An 18,880-nucleotide genomic window follows, 5' to 3' on the forward strand; every position below is an offset into this window, starting at 1 on the left:
GCAGAAGAGTAGGCTTCTCCTCAGATGCAATGAGCCCTTAAAAGTGGGTCTTTTTCTGTTTAATTCCTGGATTTAGCATCTTGCAGATTAGTTTGCTTTTGCTTTGTATTTAAAGATATGCAGTAGATGACGCTACTGGTGTAATGGTGCACATTTTCAATCTGTGAACATCTAAGGTTTAAGAGTCATTAGAAATAATTTACATAATTACAGGTACTGAAGACCAGTACTTTTTGGCAGATGTTATCTTTATGAAGAGCGGCAACTTTTCCACCTTTTCACAGGCAGCACTTCAGTCCCTTCACAACTACCAGCTGAATCTTAATGACATTTTGGCAGTGGTTACAGACAGTGCATCATACTGTTTGAAAGCATACCAGGAAGTTTTAAAAGGGGTTATGCCTAACAGTGTACATTCAACCTGCTTGTGTCATGTCATCAGTTTGGTGGGAGAGACCAGGCAGCACTATAAATACTTTATTGAGGTTGCATTAGTGATGTGGGTAAAGTCTGCCTTCTTCAAGATGCCTGCCAGGCACCCCTGAGGCAGGAAACTCCAGGTGGAATAGCTGGTTCGAATGAGTAGAGTACCTCGCTGAACATATTCACCCCTATAAAAAGTTCTTTCTGACTGATAACACATCAGCTCAGGCTGTAACAAATATCCTACACCCTAAAAGAGAAGATAACCTTCATCTTAGAAGGATGCACCAAACTACTTATAGCTCTTACAATTCTGGAGGGCACTCGCTGTTCTGGTGCAGTTTGAGCATACAGTATCGTGGAGGATCTGGGCTCCTACCTGATGAATGGAACTGCAAAATAAGGTTCAGTTGTGCTAGTGTGCTGTTACATTAAAAGGAATGTAAAGTCCCATTTCATTATTGTTTGTTTTGTTGTATTTATTACTTTTTACAGTGTGCTTTTTTTTTTTTTTAAATAAAATTTTGAATCAAGGAAAAATAAAATGGTGAAAATCGACAGTCAAAAAAAAAACTGAATTTGTGAAAAAATAAAACTATTCCTAACAACCCCATTCCCACATTCTTGAGCATTTTTACTTATTTAGTTGTATGTGTCACTGCATTTACTTCTCAGATTAAGATTTAACACTAGAATTACCAGAGCCTACGAAAAAACTCGTAATTCCATCCCACTTTAAATCCCTTCACACCTCTCCGCCAGCGCCCTTTGTCTTCTAAATGTGCTGATAAAGAGAAGCTTGGAGCAGCCGGCTATTCCATCCCCCCACCAATTTAGAACGTGCACAAACTTCTCTCAGCTCATGCCTTGATTGAGTATCTGGGAGTGAAGTGGAGTTTTAGAGTGGAAATAATAGATCGTTGTTTGGAACACACACATTTCATGTCTGTTCCATTTCTACAGTATATATTTTTGAATAAAAGCGCAATTGTGTTATTCTTGTGAAAATGTTTCTTTGCTATTTGGACTTAAGGCTTCATACACTATATAGTTTATGCCTACATTTTGTCATCTACTACTAGAATATAAAAAACGTTTCTGTTTTAACAATGTGTTGACACAGATTACTGTAGAAACGGAACAGACATGAAATGCGTGTGTTCCAAATAACGATCTATTATTTCCACTCTAAAACTCCACTTCACTCCCAGATACTCAATCAAGCTGAAGTTTATGCCTACATTTTGTCATCTACTACTAGAATATGGGGGGATGGAATAGCCGGCTGCTCCAAGCTTCTCTTTATCAGCACATTTAAGAGACAAAGGCGCTGGCGGAGAGGTGTGAAGGGATTTAAGAAGCAGTTTAAGGTGGGACGGAATTACGAGTTTTTTCGTAGGCTCTGGTAATTCTAGTGTTAAAGGCAGTCAGCCCACCATGAACATTTTAAAGAACCAATTCGCCACTAATAGCCAGTGGTCAATTTATCAAATAAAAAGGAGTGAAACTGAATATAAATTCACCAAACAATTTCTGGAATCTGTTTTGATTTTAACTCAAGAATATACTTCAGCTTGTTTTAGCCTTCAATTTAACAAAGTTTATTTTGTTCTAAATCACAGTTTAAATAAAGGGCACCATGTGCCGTCTTTGACTTTTGCAGTGCTATTTCACAGCTCCACTAAACAGCCAAATTCCGCAGCTTCATATTTCAGTTAAGAGCAGTTGCTGGAGGTAACTAACAACATATACATGTGAGCTTAACAAAGCATGCATAATAAAAAAATAAATTGATTCATAAGTAAGAATTTAAATGATAAAATAGTAATATTAAAAAGACCTTGAACATTCTTGCAACAACCAAGAAAAATTGCTAACTAAATATGTGAGAAATTTGTGCATTAAAATTTTGAATTTGCAGGAATTACTTAATTTGTGCACAATACCCGCAGTCCTGTGCCAGTTTTTAAGCCCTAAAATAAATATTCTTTTGCACCATTATTTCCATTTTTCCCAATCATGATTCTGCTTAGTATTTTAAGTGATTCTCAAATTTATTATAGTTGGGCACTTTGCCAGGCGGATATGTTCATGAGCAGATCTGTCAGGGTGCAATAATACACAGCATTGCAGAAGTCCCATGTTATTTAAATACCATGCACAGTTTAACTTACTAAAGTAGAAAGATTCCACTTTTTCAAAACATTACATTATTGCTACTTGGAAAACAAAATTGTGTGAGATGACAGATAAAAATTTGGGATTCATCCATGCATGATACAACCACTAGCATGGGAGTTGCAGGTTTTTTAACTTGTAGTGTTTTACAGCTAAATGAGGTAACATAAGTTCAGCAAGATAGCTTGACTGAATGTGAAAACCCCATGCATTTCCCTGATAAGGGAGGTTTTGCTTTCATCCCCAAATGTAATTAATATGGCTTCAGTTCTATCAACCCATCCATCCATTTTAAATTATATTTAGGTGTTCACAATTAAATTTTTTGGGTTAATTCATGTACGTTTAATACTAGAATTAACAGAACCAACGAAAAACCTTGTAAATCCGGCCCACCTTAAATCCCTTCACACCTCTCCATCAGCATCTTTTGTCTTCTAAATGTGTCTAAGCCCAAGAAGCAGCCTGCTATACCACAACCCCCCCCCACCGGCTCAGAACAGACAAGAAGTTCTCCCAGTTCCTGCCTTGATTGATTAATGGGAGTGAGCTACCCACAATTGTAAGGGGAAATAATTTGATGTGTATTTTGTGTCTACAACAATCTATGTAAACCCATCGTTAAAACAAACGTTTTTCATGTTTTAGTATTAAATAACAAAATATAGACATGAACTGTATAATGTATAAAGGCTGATGGCCAAATATCAAGTAAACACTTTAACAAAAGGTGCAAGTACAATGCGACAGCTTCTGTGGTGCAGCGGTAAGATCCTCTGACTTATAATCCGGAGGTCGTGAGTTTGAAACCACCTCCCAGTCACAATCATGATTAAACACTATGGAAAAGGTCTGACGCTGTTACTATTTATCTGAAACTGGGAATAACTGTAGATGTGAGTGGTGTTTAATGGAACTGGAAATTCTGTGATCTGGAGGGATAAAAGCTGACACACAAATGCTGGTGAATCTGCCTTCTTCGTATCTCACCGTCACTTGAATTTTTTTTTTATTCAGTTTTATTGCGTGTTCCTGCACACTCTGAATTAGTATACACCTTATGGTCCATGATGTCAAAGCTGCACTGACAATAAAACAGACATAGGTATACAATGATGCCTTGAGATACGAGTTTAATTCGTTCCCTGACCAAGCTTGTAAGTCAAAATGCTCATATCTCAAATCAATTTTCCCCATTGAAATTAATTGAAATGAGATTAATTCGTGGCAGCCCCCAAAAAACCACCCCAACTTTTTGTTAAATGTTTTTCAACATAAGAAAAATGTATTTATAATGAACAAATATTGTATACAAACAAAATAAAACCTAATACATAAGAGAATCTAAAGAAATAAACAGATTTTGGCGAAGCCGATTAGCGTATTGTAATGTTTTTTTCTTTCACTTCACTTTTGGTTAACTTAATTTTCTTCTTCACTAGTTTTTTTTCTTTTTTGCCACGCTTTCGTCACTTTTCATTCGCAGGGCGTTTCAATAGAAACCTGTCCAAGGAGCTTTGTTTAGTCCTCCCCTTTTAGAATGTTTCTGAAATGAGTTAGGCAAGGGTTATTAAATAGCGCCGCTGCACAGTCACTTTCATTTCAATAAAGTCAAGCATTAGGCAAGTGTCATTAAATAGTGCCGCTGCATGATCTCTTTCTTTTCAATAAAGTGAAGTGTTAGGCAAGTGTCATTAAACATGAAATAATAATATCGCCACTGTATGATCAGTTGTAACTTTTTCAGGGTGTTTCTTTTCTTTAAAGTTCAAAACTTTTTCCCACATTGCAAACACTTCCTTTATCTTACTTTAAGAGATAACCTCCTCCGTGATACCGATCTCCTGCAGAACCTCCGTATGTTGCTGCGTCTGTAATTCCGTCAACTCCTCTGTCGGCAGTTCCTCGGAATGTGCGGGACAAGCTCTTTGATGGCTTGTATTTAGAATTTTGGCTCGTAACTCGACAAAAAATCAACCTAGTGACAGCTCGTATCTCAAAAACTTGTATGTTGGGGCACTCATATCTCAAGGTACCACTGTATATGATATTTGGAATAACTCATTTTATGACCTGTATATTACATTTCAGAAAACATTGTGGCACTGATGCAACATTATTCATATTACAGTGGAGACTGTAACTGTAGACCCGAAGTGATTTCCCCCCATAGGATTGTATGTAAATACAATTAATCCGTTCCAGACCGTACGAACTGTATGTAAATATATATATTTTTTAAGATTTTTAAGCACAAAAATAGTTCATTCTATCATAGAATGCACAGCGTAATAGTAAACTAAATGTAACAACATTGAATAACACTGAGAAAACCTTGAACAAAGAAAAGTAACATTGCAAGAATTCACGCTATAGCCTTAGGAACTGCTCGCTGTAAACACTTTTTTAAATGAGTTTTAAGCACAGGGAAAAACATGAACATTTGAAAAATCCGTAATTTAATAAACAACCAAGAAAAGTAACATTGAAATGATGCACGCTACAAACCGATCGCTGTAAACTGAAGTGGAGGTTAAAATCCAATAGAAAAAAGTCCATTAAATACAACGCTCGAATCAGTCTCTTTTAAAAACAAGCCCAGTGCATTCTTTAACTGCCTTCTTGGCCTTACGCAGCCAGCCCTCTCTCTCTCTCTCTCTCTCTCTCTCTCTCTCCTTGCATAGGGAGAGAATGAACACGTGCGAACCGGAAGGGAAACTGGCTTGTTCGTCACCCGGGTGTCTGGTCGTGAGCAGATGCAAAAGTTTGGCGAACTTCTTGGTCGTAACCCAATTTGTACATGGTCCTTGACGTTCGTGACCTGAGGTTCCACTGTATTCATATTTATTCACACGCCTTCTTGCGCTTGTAATCAGTGACCGCGTTTTGTTTGTTTTTTCCGCTTTTGCCAGCGTCCACTTTTGGGTGCATGGGGTGTTTCTTTTGTACTCCGGGACATGCAGAGGAAAGAATAATACAGAGAGGTCAGTCCCGTGCTATACGTAATCATCAGATTAAAATATTAACACTTCCAACACACCCAAGGACCGTCCTTTCTACATTTACGACATGTGTACCTGTTACAGTGTACACACTTCTCTCTGTGCTGTAGTTACTAATACACGGAAGAGGCTGAAGGGAGTGGCGCTCTTGGAACAGAAGCTTGTCGATGTTGCATGCTCTTTTGCTTTATCCATCACCTTTTCTTGTAAGAAGCGATGACTAAGTTCCTCTGCAAGGTGAGCAAAGAACATTCTTATTTTCTCACTGGCCCCCGTGCATGCCTTGCACAGTACATGTGAGTTGATCGCCGCCAAGTCAAGCCTGTTATAGCACAAGCAGCCAGCCAGCCAGCCAGGATTGGTTGGTTGGTATAGCAGCCTGCTTGCTGATTGGGCTTATCCACACATTTAGAAGACAAAAGATGCTGATGGAGAGGTAAGAAGGTGGGCCAGATTTACGAGTTTTTTTCGTAGGCTCTGGTAATTCTAATGTTTAAACAATTGCTTAACAGGTATGTTGACAGAGGACTATGCAAAATAGCAATCAATATAATTGAAAAACTGTAAAAATTACTTTTTGAAATTGATAAGCAACTATTAAATCCACCTGTGCCTTTGTGTTTTTAAGATTAAAGTGTATTGCATTGGTCATTCCAAAAGGTGGACCATCACAAACATTAACATGGCTTTTACACCCTCCATTCCAAAAGACCTATGAAAAAGACATATACATTGCACTGTGCACTTCAGATGCTACTGCTGATGTTTGTTGATTATTTAGATTTCAAAACATTGTAAACAGGTACTATGGCTAGTAAAATAAATAGGTTAATAAATAATTAAATTACTTACACAAAGGAATGTTCAGTAAAGTTATCAGAATAAAGACTAAAACTGTTGCTACAATGCACAAAAACAGTATCAATTAAATGCAGCTGCATAATCAACATTTATTCTGTACAGGTGGTTTGCAAATAGTTATTTTTTAAAAACTTTTACTCTAATGAAGCAAATATGACAAAGTTTAACTTGTGTTTGCAATGATATAATTTAAATGTCTGCAACAAGTCAATATAAAGTAAATATAAAAAATGTTGACTGCCCTTACTGAAAGTATAGGTTGCAATTGGGGGCTACCTTATTAACGTTCACACAGCAACAGTCTTCTAGTGGATATGGCTGGTTAGGACCATACAAGTTAATGCATTGGGTATGAAGGTTGTGTGAAGAGACTTCAGTATTTCCTAATTGTCCAAAAGACATTCATGATATTTAGCTGAACAAAACTTTTGGTTTGAGGGTGTGAACAATGAGTAAATATCTTTACTGGTTTATCGGTGAAGGAGAGTCGCAAGAAAATTGGGATATACAGTTGGCGGCTAGGTTATCATAAAGTGCACCAAACGTTTACTGTTGATAAACCTAAAGCAGTCTGTGAGTGGTACCTTTAAATTATGGCTATACCAAAGCTCTAAAAAATTAAATTAAATATGGCATGAATTTATTAAAAAAAAAAAGTGCAGTGTGAGAAATAGTTATGAATATTTCCTTTTTAAGTAATTTTGTAGCAGTAGTGCCGTTGGTAAATACTCAAATGAAACCACTAAATTTTCTTTGCAGAAGACACTGTTGTTTATAGTTCATGGTTGTGGGGAGAATGTTGACTCTCCCGGCAGCAGGACATGGGAAAGAATCTTGGATGGGATGTCATTCATTTGCTGGGCATGCTACCATCATACATAGAGAGTCAGTGCAGTGACTACAGCAAGTAAAAAAGCAAGATACTGTAGTAGTCAAACCTGTCTGGATACTTCCATCTAGTATATAATGGCAAATTGAGTGTTCATTTTAAAATTAAACTTGAGAGTTACGGTTTCAAAACTTTCACATTTAATAGGCCTTTATGGAACTCAATTTGCAAGGCACATTTTGAACAGAATGCAAACATTTTTTTTGATAAAATATATCTAATGTGTTAATAACTTTGGGGTTGCCAAAACCGCTTACTAAAGGACTGTCTTTCAGTACATGGGCTAAAATGTGAACAAAGCAATGAATGCTAATTCACCACATATTTCAATAGTATGGGAATGACTTTGATGCTGTCTGTTTGATGCAAGATGTGATTACTGATTTACATTCCAAACCACGGAGACAAATTAAAACATGAATGGTAACCCTTATTATAGAAAAAATGCATCAACTGCCATCTATCTTGTAAATCTGATCAGTTCTGAGCAACCACATTTGTGAGCACTGCTTCAAACAATGTATCAAATATCTTTGTTCACAGATGACAGCATGCACTAAAACCTCAATTACATGTCTGCTTTGTTTGTATTATCTTAATAAATGTATGTAGCATGTAATATTGGAGGTGTATGTGTAAATGAAGTCTTTCTGAGCTACTGAAAAAGATCTGTATTTGAATCACCAAAACTACTAAATGTTTTTAGTGAATTTTGGTTTTTTTTGGTTAAACTTGCATGTTAAACCACCAACAAAGAATGGTTGCTTATGAAGCATGTGTCATCACTGTAGCTCATAAAACTACCTCTTCACAAACAATTGTGGAATTGTTTAGGTTTTCTACCCCTTTGCTTACTGTCCTGACCATATCTTTCATCAAGAAAATGTGATTTTGATAGACTTTTACAGTAAATTGCCAATTTAATGGGCCCCGATTTAAGAGATTTTGGTTTTAAGGTTAGAAATTCTGCAGGCCACCTGTCAATATTCCCCCATTATTTTTCTGCTTGATTTGTTGGTAGTTTCAGTTCCAGTCTGATTATGTATACTGTGTGTGTACTTGTCAGTAATGCTGTGAAAGTGACAGGTGACTAAAATATAAATTATTGTAAATTTGTGTTGTGCTGCATAGCATATGTTGTTGTGTGTTTCTTTTAATTAATACCCCACAAGTGGGGAGAGAGAGGAACAAACTTGAGTATAAAAGAAGATAACTGATTTGAAAAATTAAAATTGGGAGTATCTATTACATATGTTTTTTTTTCTTGTTAAGGGGATGGTTAGTGGCATGCAAAAGTTTAGGCATCTTTGATTAAAATATCTGTTGTTGTGAATAGTTAAGTACTGTAGGTAGAAGATGAACTGGACGCCAAAAGGCATAAAGGTAAAGAACACATTTCTTTAATATTTTGAGCAAGATTACATTTTTATTTCCATCATTCACAAGTACAAAGTAACAAAAAAATGAAAAGGGTCTAAAGCAAAAGTTTGGGCATCCAACATAGTCATTACATAGTAACACCCCCTTTGGCGAGTATTATAGCTTGTAAACGCTTTTTGTAGCCGGCTTTCATTCAGTAGTCTTTCATTTCTTAAAGTTGGGGTATTTTCGCCCCTTTCATCCTAGCAAAAGGCTTCTAATCCTGCAAGATTCTTGAGACACTTTGCATGCACAAGCCCAAGCATGATTGATCCACCTTTATTGTTCTATCCTTGGAACTTTTTTACGCCAAATATGTGTTTGCACATTGTGAATAAAGTTCTATTTTAAATTCATCCACCATCAGACTTGTTTCCGTAATGCATCAAACTTGTTTAGATGTTAATTTGTAAACTTCAGGCACTCAATTTTGTGGTTAGGATGCAGAAAAGGTTTTCTTATGCTGTCTTTACCATGAAAGTCTTTTGTTCCGGTGTCACTGCACACTAGAACAATATACCACCACTACAGAGTCTGCTGAATCTTCATGAATGTCTTTGGCTGTCAAATAGGAGTAAGGTTGCCTTTCTAACAATCCCGTGAGTAGTTCATTCAGAAAGATTTTTGGTCTTCCAGACCTCGTCTTGACCTCCACAACTCCTGTTTAGTGCCTTTTCTTAACACTACAAACTGAGGAAGCAGCTATCCAAAAACACTTTGCTGTATTCTTGTAGCTGCTTTGTGAGCATCAGTTATTTTATTTTCAGAGTGCTAGACAGCTGTTTAGAGGAGCCCATAGCTGCTGATTGTTAGGGACAAGGTTTGAGGCGTCAAGAGACGTTATATAGCTTTGCAGTTTGCATCATCTGGGGTTTCCTAACGATGATGTGCACAAGCCATAACTCTAATGAGCTTAAGGTCTGAGAGCTTGGTAGAGGTTATCGGACCCTTGGGGTGGCCAAACTTTTGCATGGTGGTCCTTTTTTTTTCACTGTGCAATTGCACAAAACAAAAACAATACACTAATCTTGTGTAAAACAATGTGTCATTTTTAATTTTATACCTTTTGGTGATAAATTCATCATTTTCTTTCTTTACTATTCACTGTAAAAGACATTTTAAGCAAGGATGCCTAAACTTTTGCATGTCACTGTACCTGCAAGGCCTGGGCAATTTCATAAGATAATGGACCTCAGTTATAGTGCCATCAGTTACTCAAATTTATCAGAACTACTATATAACCAAGAACCTTTATGTGTGCCATATTTGCATTTTTTCCCCTAAAGGCTAATATTAGCAGGCAGTATGGTGTAGTGGTTAAGGCTTTGGACCTTGGATTTCAAAACATGATGATGTGGTTTCAAATCTTGACACTATATGATCATTAGTACGTCACATCTGTCTGTGCTCCAATTAGAAACACAACAGAAATGTAACCAATTGTATTTGAAGTGTTGTAAGTCACCTTAGATAAATACACCAGGAAAATCCATCCATTATCCAACCCGCTGAATCCGAACACAGGGTCACGGGGGTCTTCTGGAGCCAATCCCAGCCAACACAGGGCACAAGGCAGGAACTAATCCTGGGCAGGGTGCCAACCCACCGCAGCACCAGGAAAATAAGTAATATTATTATTAGGTCACTGGAGCTGCTTACTCTTGAACTTGTTATATACAATTGCACATGAGTAAAACATTCCTGTATTAGATAAACTCCTGCTTTTCCTAATGACTTTGCATTTTGCAATGACAATCAACAAAAGCCATTTTACAGAAGGTTAATTCTTTGTCAAATAGTCTCACTTTTGGACTTCATCATCCCAGATTTTAATGAAACTTAGCATGCTGTTTTAGTCTTGCGAGTAACCCATGGAACTGAAATTTCACATGTCTTGGATCAATATTAAGGGAGATTTAAGCTAACAAAGTTTTAACTTATTGGGGGATGGGGGAATTATGAGTTTGTCAGTTAAAGTCAATCTCCCTAAATATGACGACTCCAAGTTTGGAAGGACAGTGCATCCTCCTTTCACAACCACTCTTCTGTGCATTCCGGAGAAAAGCTTGGGGACAGAGTTTATGTAACAAAAACCTAAATATAAGTTGCACAGAAGCAAGCAAACATACAGTATATTACTGTATATACATATAGTTCCGGTATATACTATACATACAGTGCATCCGGAAAGTATTCACAGCGCATCATTATTTCCACATTTTATGTTACAGCCTTATTCCAAAATGGATTAAATTCATTTTTTTCCTCAGAATTCTACACACAACACCCCATAATGACAACATGAAAAAAGTTTACTTGAGGTTTTTGCAAATTTATCAAAAATAAAAAAAATTAGAAATCACATGTGCATAAGTATTCACAGCCTTTGCTCAATACTTTGTCGATGCACCTTTGGCAGCAATTACAGCCTCAAGTCTTTTTGAATATGATGCCACAAGCTTGGCACACCTATCCTTGGCCAGTTTCACCCATTCCTCTTTGCAGCACCTCCCAAGCTCCATCAGGTTGGATGGGAAGCGTCTGTGCACCGCCATTTTAAGATCTCTCCAGGTCGACAGGTTGACTTTATTCTCGTAATTTGTTATTAAAGTAGAACATCGTAAACTAAACTTCATCTCAAAATGAATATTAAATTTACTTGATTTTCTCAAACCCCGTCATAAGTTATGTAGCACATTAACTACTTTTTGTTCCATGAGCCATGTTAATCTCTACGTGCTTCTTAAACTGACTTCCTCTTGCACTGAGCACACAGAATACATTTAATTTTATGATATTCCTGCTCCCTGAACATTTAGAATGCTAAGATAAACACTTTATATAATTTTCATGATGAAATGCATTAAAGCATGTATTAATCATGTGGGGGCACGGTGGCATGGAGGTTGCACTGCTGCCTCACAGCAATGGGGTCCCGGGTGTTCCCTGCTTTGAATTTACATGCTTTTCTGGTTGGGTTTACACGGTGTGCTTCGGTTTCCTTTCAAAGTCATGTAGGATGGCAGGTTTTTTTATGCTATATTAACCCTGCTAGTGTATGTATTGCTTGTATTTACCCTGTGATGTGCTGGGGCCACGTTCAAGATTTGCTCCTGCCTTGCACACAATGCTTGCTGGGATGGGTGCAACCCTGAATGAATGGCATAATTAAACATGTACTGTATAAGAAAGATTTTTTTTTTTTTTTAAAGTTCTGAACACTCCGTGGTCTTAAGTTTATAACTAGTTTTAATTTCACAAGGACATTTATCATGTGGCGATTGGTTATGTGGAAAATAAATAAAGCCCGCTCAGAAAATCGTCCATTGAAATTCTGTATTCGTGTCTTCAACCGCCAGATCACGAATCCAACATTTACACAATATTTAAGTTAAACCTGTGCAATACCCATTCATACATCCCGTTTTTTGGAACCTCGTAACATCTGCCATAAAGTTCTCTACACTAAACATACTTGCGAGGGAGCAGCACTACCGCCACACTACTGTGCATGTTTAAGACATGCTTTAATGCATTTCATCATGAAAATATCAAGTATATATCTTTAGCATTCTAAATTTTCAGAAAGCAGGAATATCATGAAGTGAATGGATTCTGTGCGGTGATCGCTGCCGGCGCCGCCTCTTAATGCGAAAGAAGTCAGTTTTAAGAAGCATAGTGATTAACAACTGGGTTGGGGAACACTTGACACAAAGCATTTAATGTGCTACATTAACTTATGACAGGGTTTGAGAAAATCTAGTACATTAAACATTGATTTTAGGATGAAGTTTAGTTTCCGACATTCTACTTTATTTATAAAAAACTATGAGAATAAAGTGGAAATGGCGACTTTAATCTTGACATAAATGTCAAAATTAAAGTGGAAATGTCGAGAATAAAGTCAACATGTCGACTTTATTCTCGACATATAGTTTGTTTTTTTTTTCTTCCCTGTGTCCGTATTTCTTTTTCTTCACCATTTCCCTAATACGATTCCGTAGGGCTATACCATAAATAACATTATAAATGCAAATTGCAGTTTTATTATTTATGTATATAGCTTAGCTTGAAGCAAGGTCCATATTAATGCAATTTGCCTTAATGATGGTTCAGTTGGTAAAGATGTCATCACCAAGTTGCACTTGTTTTATTTTTATTTGGTGAATACTGTGTAATGCATCTGGGCTTGAAGTCTTAAAGTAATAGTATTATTACTGGGAGTTGCACTATTATTTATTTTATTGTTATTATTAGTTTAAATATTTTGCAGTTTAATGATAAAGTCACTAACATGTCAATGGACAGAGATTATTAACATTAACAGAAAGTGTAGCTGGTTTACAAAAAATATTTACTATTTATTCCTTTTCTAAGACATGTACAGTGCAATACAACTTTTGACAAGCACCTCTGGATATTTTACTAAGTCTAAATGCCTCTTTGGATGGTTTAAAATATGTTGTCAAAATTATAGTTTAAGTTGTTTGCAAAATGTGTTCAGTAAAAAGGTTCTATATTTTGACTGCAACTGTCATTCAGTGCGATTCCTTCTCTTCATTAATGCCACCCCCTTGAAAACTATCACTTTATGGGGCCATGCAAATCTGTATATATACTTGTGTGCACGTTAAAATTGTTTTTTTTTTTGTTTTTTTTTTGTACAATGCTCATGATAATGGAAAGGTTATTCTTAGCTAGTCTACTGCAGTAATTGCAGTGGAAAATGTGGTTAACATCCACTCATGCATGGGGGAAAGAATACCGTTGAATACCGTGAAACTGGTATAATTTAGAAAAATACCGTGATATAGAATTTTGGTCATACCGCCCAGCTCTACTGCCTAATGTCAAAATACGCTGTAATACAATAGCAAAAGTAAAAAAAATATTCACACAGTGAAACACTACAGCTGTAATTTTTAATAGAGAATTAGATTTTGATTAGACAGATTTATTGACTCTGTACATATCCTTAGTGAAGCTGATGTTTCCTCAAGTTTTCTTGCATGCAAGGGCACTTTATTGTACTGTACAGTCACAGTATGTACAGATACAAAAGTCTTGGACTACAGTCTCACAATCATATTTTTGGTGTGTATTGCAAGAGCCATGTCAGTCTGTCTGCATGAAACAATCACACCCTCACCGTGGAGAAATTTTGTTGAAATGTCTAGACAGTTCAGTTTTCACTAACATCTTTTTTAAAATTTCTAAATCTCCTGTTGATAAGAAGTGCTGAATTTGAGAATGTGTCTGTCTTTAGAAGAAACATTCTGTTTCTTCTCAACTAAGAATTAGTTTACTGTTTCAAATTTACCCTGACAATAGTCACACCAATTTGTGTATTTCCCTCTTTTTCACCTCTGATAGCTACTACTGACAGCCAAATGATCCCTAGTATAAGTTAATGGAGTACCAGCAGAATGCATGCATGTATAGGATGTCGCTGTCACCGGCTGCTTGAGTGTGTGCTGGGCAGGCAATTCTCATTTGGCATCCTGTGAGGCATGTGCAGAAACCATCGTATCAGCAGATTTTTTTTTTTAATTTTTATTATTATTTGTTTATTTTTGTTTCTGCTTTATGTAGTCTTCCCCATGGTTTCACCACAAGCAACAGAGAACAAGTGCATCAGCACCACAGTCCTCCTGATACTTTAAGTTTTAACAGGTAAGTTAAATAATCTTCATAACCGTAAAAGTATAAAATGCAAACAAGGAAAACAAAGGGTTGTCTAGATATGAATGATGCACTCTGTGGCTTTATGTACAAGAATAAATAAACATTTACTCAGTATTAACCTTCCACTAAACCAACCTCACAGCACCATTACATTTAGATCACAAAGATTCACTATTTCATTCTCAGTATAATATACTACGTTAACAGGACTGTCCTGATTTCAGGCAATGCCTCCTGATAAATAGCTAAAGAATACCCAATTATCCCAGTTTTATTAGACTGCTTGTATAATAAAACATTGTGTACAACGGGGGAATTAGGAGGCCAAATCATCACCTTGAACTCATGCTCTTCAAACCATTCCTGAACAGTTTTTGCAGTGTCATGTCTCTTTATCCTGCTAAAAGAGGCTACTGCCATCGGGGAATACCATTGCCATGAAGGGGGTGCAAATGGTCTGCAACAATCTTTGGGTAGGTACTTGTCAACGTACCACCCATATGAGCCAAGGTTTCCCAGCAGAACATTGCTCAGAGCATCAATCAGTCTCTATCAGCTTGCCTTTTTTCGAAAGTGCTTCCTGCTGCCATCTCTTCCCCAGGTTAATTATACACACACACACACTCTCAGTTGTCCACATGATCTGAAAGAAAACGTGGTTGATCAGACCAGGCCACTTTTTCCAATGCTCTACTGTAAGTCTTTCGGCTTTGGACAGGGGTCAACATGGGCACTGTATCTGGTCCGTGGCTACATAGCCCTATGCATAACAAGCTGCAGTTGTTTGTTCTGACACCTTTCTCTCATGGCCAACATAATGTTTTACAACAACATGTGCTACATTAGTAGTTCTGTGTGATCAGTCTTTGCTCCTTACGTGAATTTGTGAGCTTTGGGTGCCTCTGACCTTGTCACTGGTTCACTGGTTGTCCTATCCGGAACCACTTTGGTAAGTTCTATCCGCATAGGTAGAACACTCTGGAAGGCTGGTTATTTTGGAAACGCTCCGACCTGTTGTTCTAGCCATCAGCCTAGGGCTAAACGACTTGGGGAAAATTATTTAAATCCGATTTGATTTAGGATATAATTTTTATAAGTCAAGCTTCAGTTCAGTATTCTCTCTGTAATAAATTTAAAACACGATTTTATTACCACAGGAGATACCATCAAAATATTAACTGCTTTATATTCTAATGCAAGGGTGACATTTACATTTTTGTAAATTGCATAGAGCAATCAAAGAAAATAATTATGACAGAAACTGTGACTTGTGGCTCAGCAGTAGCATCTAAATGTTGCACAATCTGTAATCAATAGAATGTTATTTACTGATCTCTAATATTTAGTGCATAAATTGACAAACCACAGAGTAATTAAAAAGTGATTTACTAAATATAACCTTTGAAAAAGAATATAAATGTTACAGAAAATATCTAAATATTATTCACTCAAAACATTTACTTGAAGATAACCCACATTTAACTTTTTTCATAAAAGCTTTCACTATAGCATATAGTGCAGAACAAATAAATTCTTAAAATTAAACCAAACAGCAGAAGCCTTACATAATACTTGCTTCTCTGACAGCTCTACATTTTCTCAATATTCATTGTGGTCTTTACAGATTTTTTGTCAAGAACACCAGCATGCCAGCCTTTGCTGGTTTCAAACATAAACACTGACACTAACTATTTTGCCTTAGTACTAAACAGTCTCTGTGACAGTGAACTTGTGGCTGGTAACACAGGAATTTGCAAATTAGCCAAAAAATAAGATTTGAATGTTCATATTTTTTAAAAAGGGGAATATTTGAGCTTAGGTTAACTATGCTAAGCATTACATGTTAATTTGTTCTGGCGTTTTTATATTTTACTATTATGGTAATCAAGGCAAGAGCAAACCCCAACATAACTGCGGTACTCTGGCAACTGTTACTTAAAAATAAGGGCCATTAATATCCCAAGCAGCTGCTCCTTATAAACCGGGAGCATCAGCACTGCCATATTGCTTTCAGCTAGATGCTTATGTTTAACTGCACAGCCAGTTTTATCTCTTGTCCCAGTCTCTCAACTCTTCCTACAGATGTGTCCTGTACCCTCACAAAATGTACTTTCCTCTGGGTTCCGACACAGCCCTGCTTCCCATTCCTCACAGCTGTCCATGCAGCAGTAGAATGTGTCACAAGACGTCAAGATGGTGTCCTGTGCTCCAAATGGGGCCCAAGCACCAATATTGTCATAAGTTTCATGCTTTGCAGTCTCACCAGTGAATAAAAAAAAGTAAAATAAATAAATCTATATATAATTCACTGAGGGCACGCAAGACAGTGAGCGCAAGCAAGACAGAGCCCCTCCTGCCAACTCTAACCCTCCTACTGCGTCATGGGATACACACGACAGAGCCACGCACACCAACTGTAACCGTCCTCCAGAGTCCAGCATCGCTCTCGAGGCACGCAACAACTCGCCAAACAGCCACAGTTGCTTTTGTCTGTGCAAAAGTCCACATGCACCTCTCAGCCGCCTTGACTTTACACCGCAAGCAAGATAGCCACGCCCGCCAACTCACAGAGCCCCGCCCACAAGCTCTTAAGACCATGGGATACGCACGCATTTAGTGTATAAATGGAAATGGATATAAATTATTGCATGTAAATGATTCGCCAAAAACTGTTGTATGCAAACGATACTGTTTAAAACGTTATTGTTTTTTCATCAGAAAACCCGGTTTCCACGTCTGCCTGTATTAGCTTAAATGGCACTTTTACCACTCGTAATAGGGCGGATGCGCTGACTTATCGTGGCGACTGGGCAACACAGTGAGTGCGGCGTCTACAGTGCATCCAGAAAGTATTCACAGCGCATCACTTTTTCCACATTTTGTTATGTTACAGCCTTATTCCGAAATTGATTAAATTCATTTTTTTCCTCAGACTTCTACACACAACACCCCATAATGACAACGTGAAAAAAGTTTACTTGAGGTTTTTGCAAATTTATTAAAAATTAAAAAAACTGAGAAATCGCATGTACATAAGTATTTACAGCCTTTGCTCAATACTTTGTCGATGCACCTTTGGCAGCAATTACAGCCTCAAGTCTTTTTGAATATGATGTCACAAGCTTAGCACACCTATCCTTGGCCAGTTTTGCCCATTTCTCTTTGCAGCACACCTCAAGCTCCATCAGGTTGGATGGGGAGCGTTGGTGCACAGCCATTTTAAGATCTCTCCAGAGATGTTCAATCGGATTCAAGTCTGAGATCTGCCTGGGCCACTCAAGGACATTCACAGAGTTGTCATGAAGCCACTCCTTTGATATCTTGGCTATGTGCTTAGGGTCGTTGTCCTGCTGAAAGATGAACCGTCGCCCCAGTCTGAGGTCAAGAGCGCGTTTTCATCTAGGATGTCTCTGTACATTGCTGCAGTCATCTTTCCCTTTATCCTGACTAGTCTCCCAGTTCCTGCTGCTGAAAAACATCCCTACAGCATGATGCTGCCACCACCATGCTTCACTGTAGGGATGGTATTGGCCTGGTAATGAGTGGTGCCTGGTTTCCTCCAAACGTGACGCGTGGCATTCACACCAAAGAGTTCAATCTTTGTCTCATCAGACCAGAGAATTTTGTTTCTCATGGTCTGAGAGTCCTTCAGGTGCCTTATGGCAAAATCCAGGCGGGCTTCCATGTGCCTTTTACTAAGGAGTGGCTTCCGTCTGGCCACTCTACCATACAGGCCTGATTGGTGGATTGCTGCAGAGATGGTTGTCCTTCTGGAAGGTTCTCCTCTCTCCACAGAGGAGCTCTGACAAAGTGACCATCGGGTTCTTGGTCACCTCCCTGACTAAGGTCCTCCTCCCCCCGATTGCTCAGTTTAGATGGCTGGCCAGCTCTAGGAAGAGTCCTGGTGGTTTTGAACTTCTTCCACTTACGGATGATGGAGGCCACTGTGCTCATTGGGACCTTCAAAGCAGCAGAAATTTTTCTGTAACCTTCCCCAGATTTGTGCCTCGAGACAATCCTGTCTCGAAGGTCTACAGACAATTCCTTTGACATCATGATTGGTTTGTGCTCTGACATGAACTGTCAACTGTGGGACCTTCTATAGACAGGCGTGTGCCTTTCCAAATCATGTCCAATCAACTGAATTCACCACAGGTGGACTCCAATTAAGCTGCAGAAACATCTTAAGGATGATCAGGGGAAACGGGATGCACCCGAACTCAATTTTGAGCTTCAGGGCAAGGCTGTGAATACTTATGTACATGTGGTTTCTCAGGTTTTTTTATTTTTAATAAATTTGCAAAAACCTCAAACTTTTTTCACGTTGTCATTATGGGGTGTTATGTGTGGAATTCTGTGGAAAAAAATGAATTGAATACATTTTGGAATAAGGCTGTAACATAACAAAATGTGGAAAAAGTGA

At 37.8% G+C, this 18,880-nt stretch overlaps 1 protein-coding gene across 5 annotated transcripts in view; it reads left to right on the forward strand.

Moving 5' to 3' along the window:
* Nucleotides 1-18,880, forward strand: part of LOC120532941 (spindlin-Z) — an 89,283-nt gene that overhangs the window by 13,938 nt on the left and 56,465 nt on the right. For 2 of the 5 annotated variants that reach the window (XM_039759444.1, XM_039759441.1), the window contains exon 2: nt 14,365-14,445. The exons of the other annotated variants lie outside the window; for them this stretch is intronic. The gene's annotated coding sequence lies outside the window, so the exon portion shown is untranslated. The remainder of the gene's footprint in view (nt 1-14,364; nt 14,446-18,880) is intronic. 5 annotated transcript variants of the gene reach the window in all.

This window comes from Polypterus senegalus, chromosome 7, assembly GCF_016835505.1.
Source record: "Polypterus senegalus isolate Bchr_013 chromosome 7, ASM1683550v1, whole genome shotgun sequence".
NCBI classification, from domain to species: Eukaryota; Metazoa; Chordata; class Cladistia; order Polypteriformes; family Polypteridae; genus Polypterus; species Polypterus senegalus.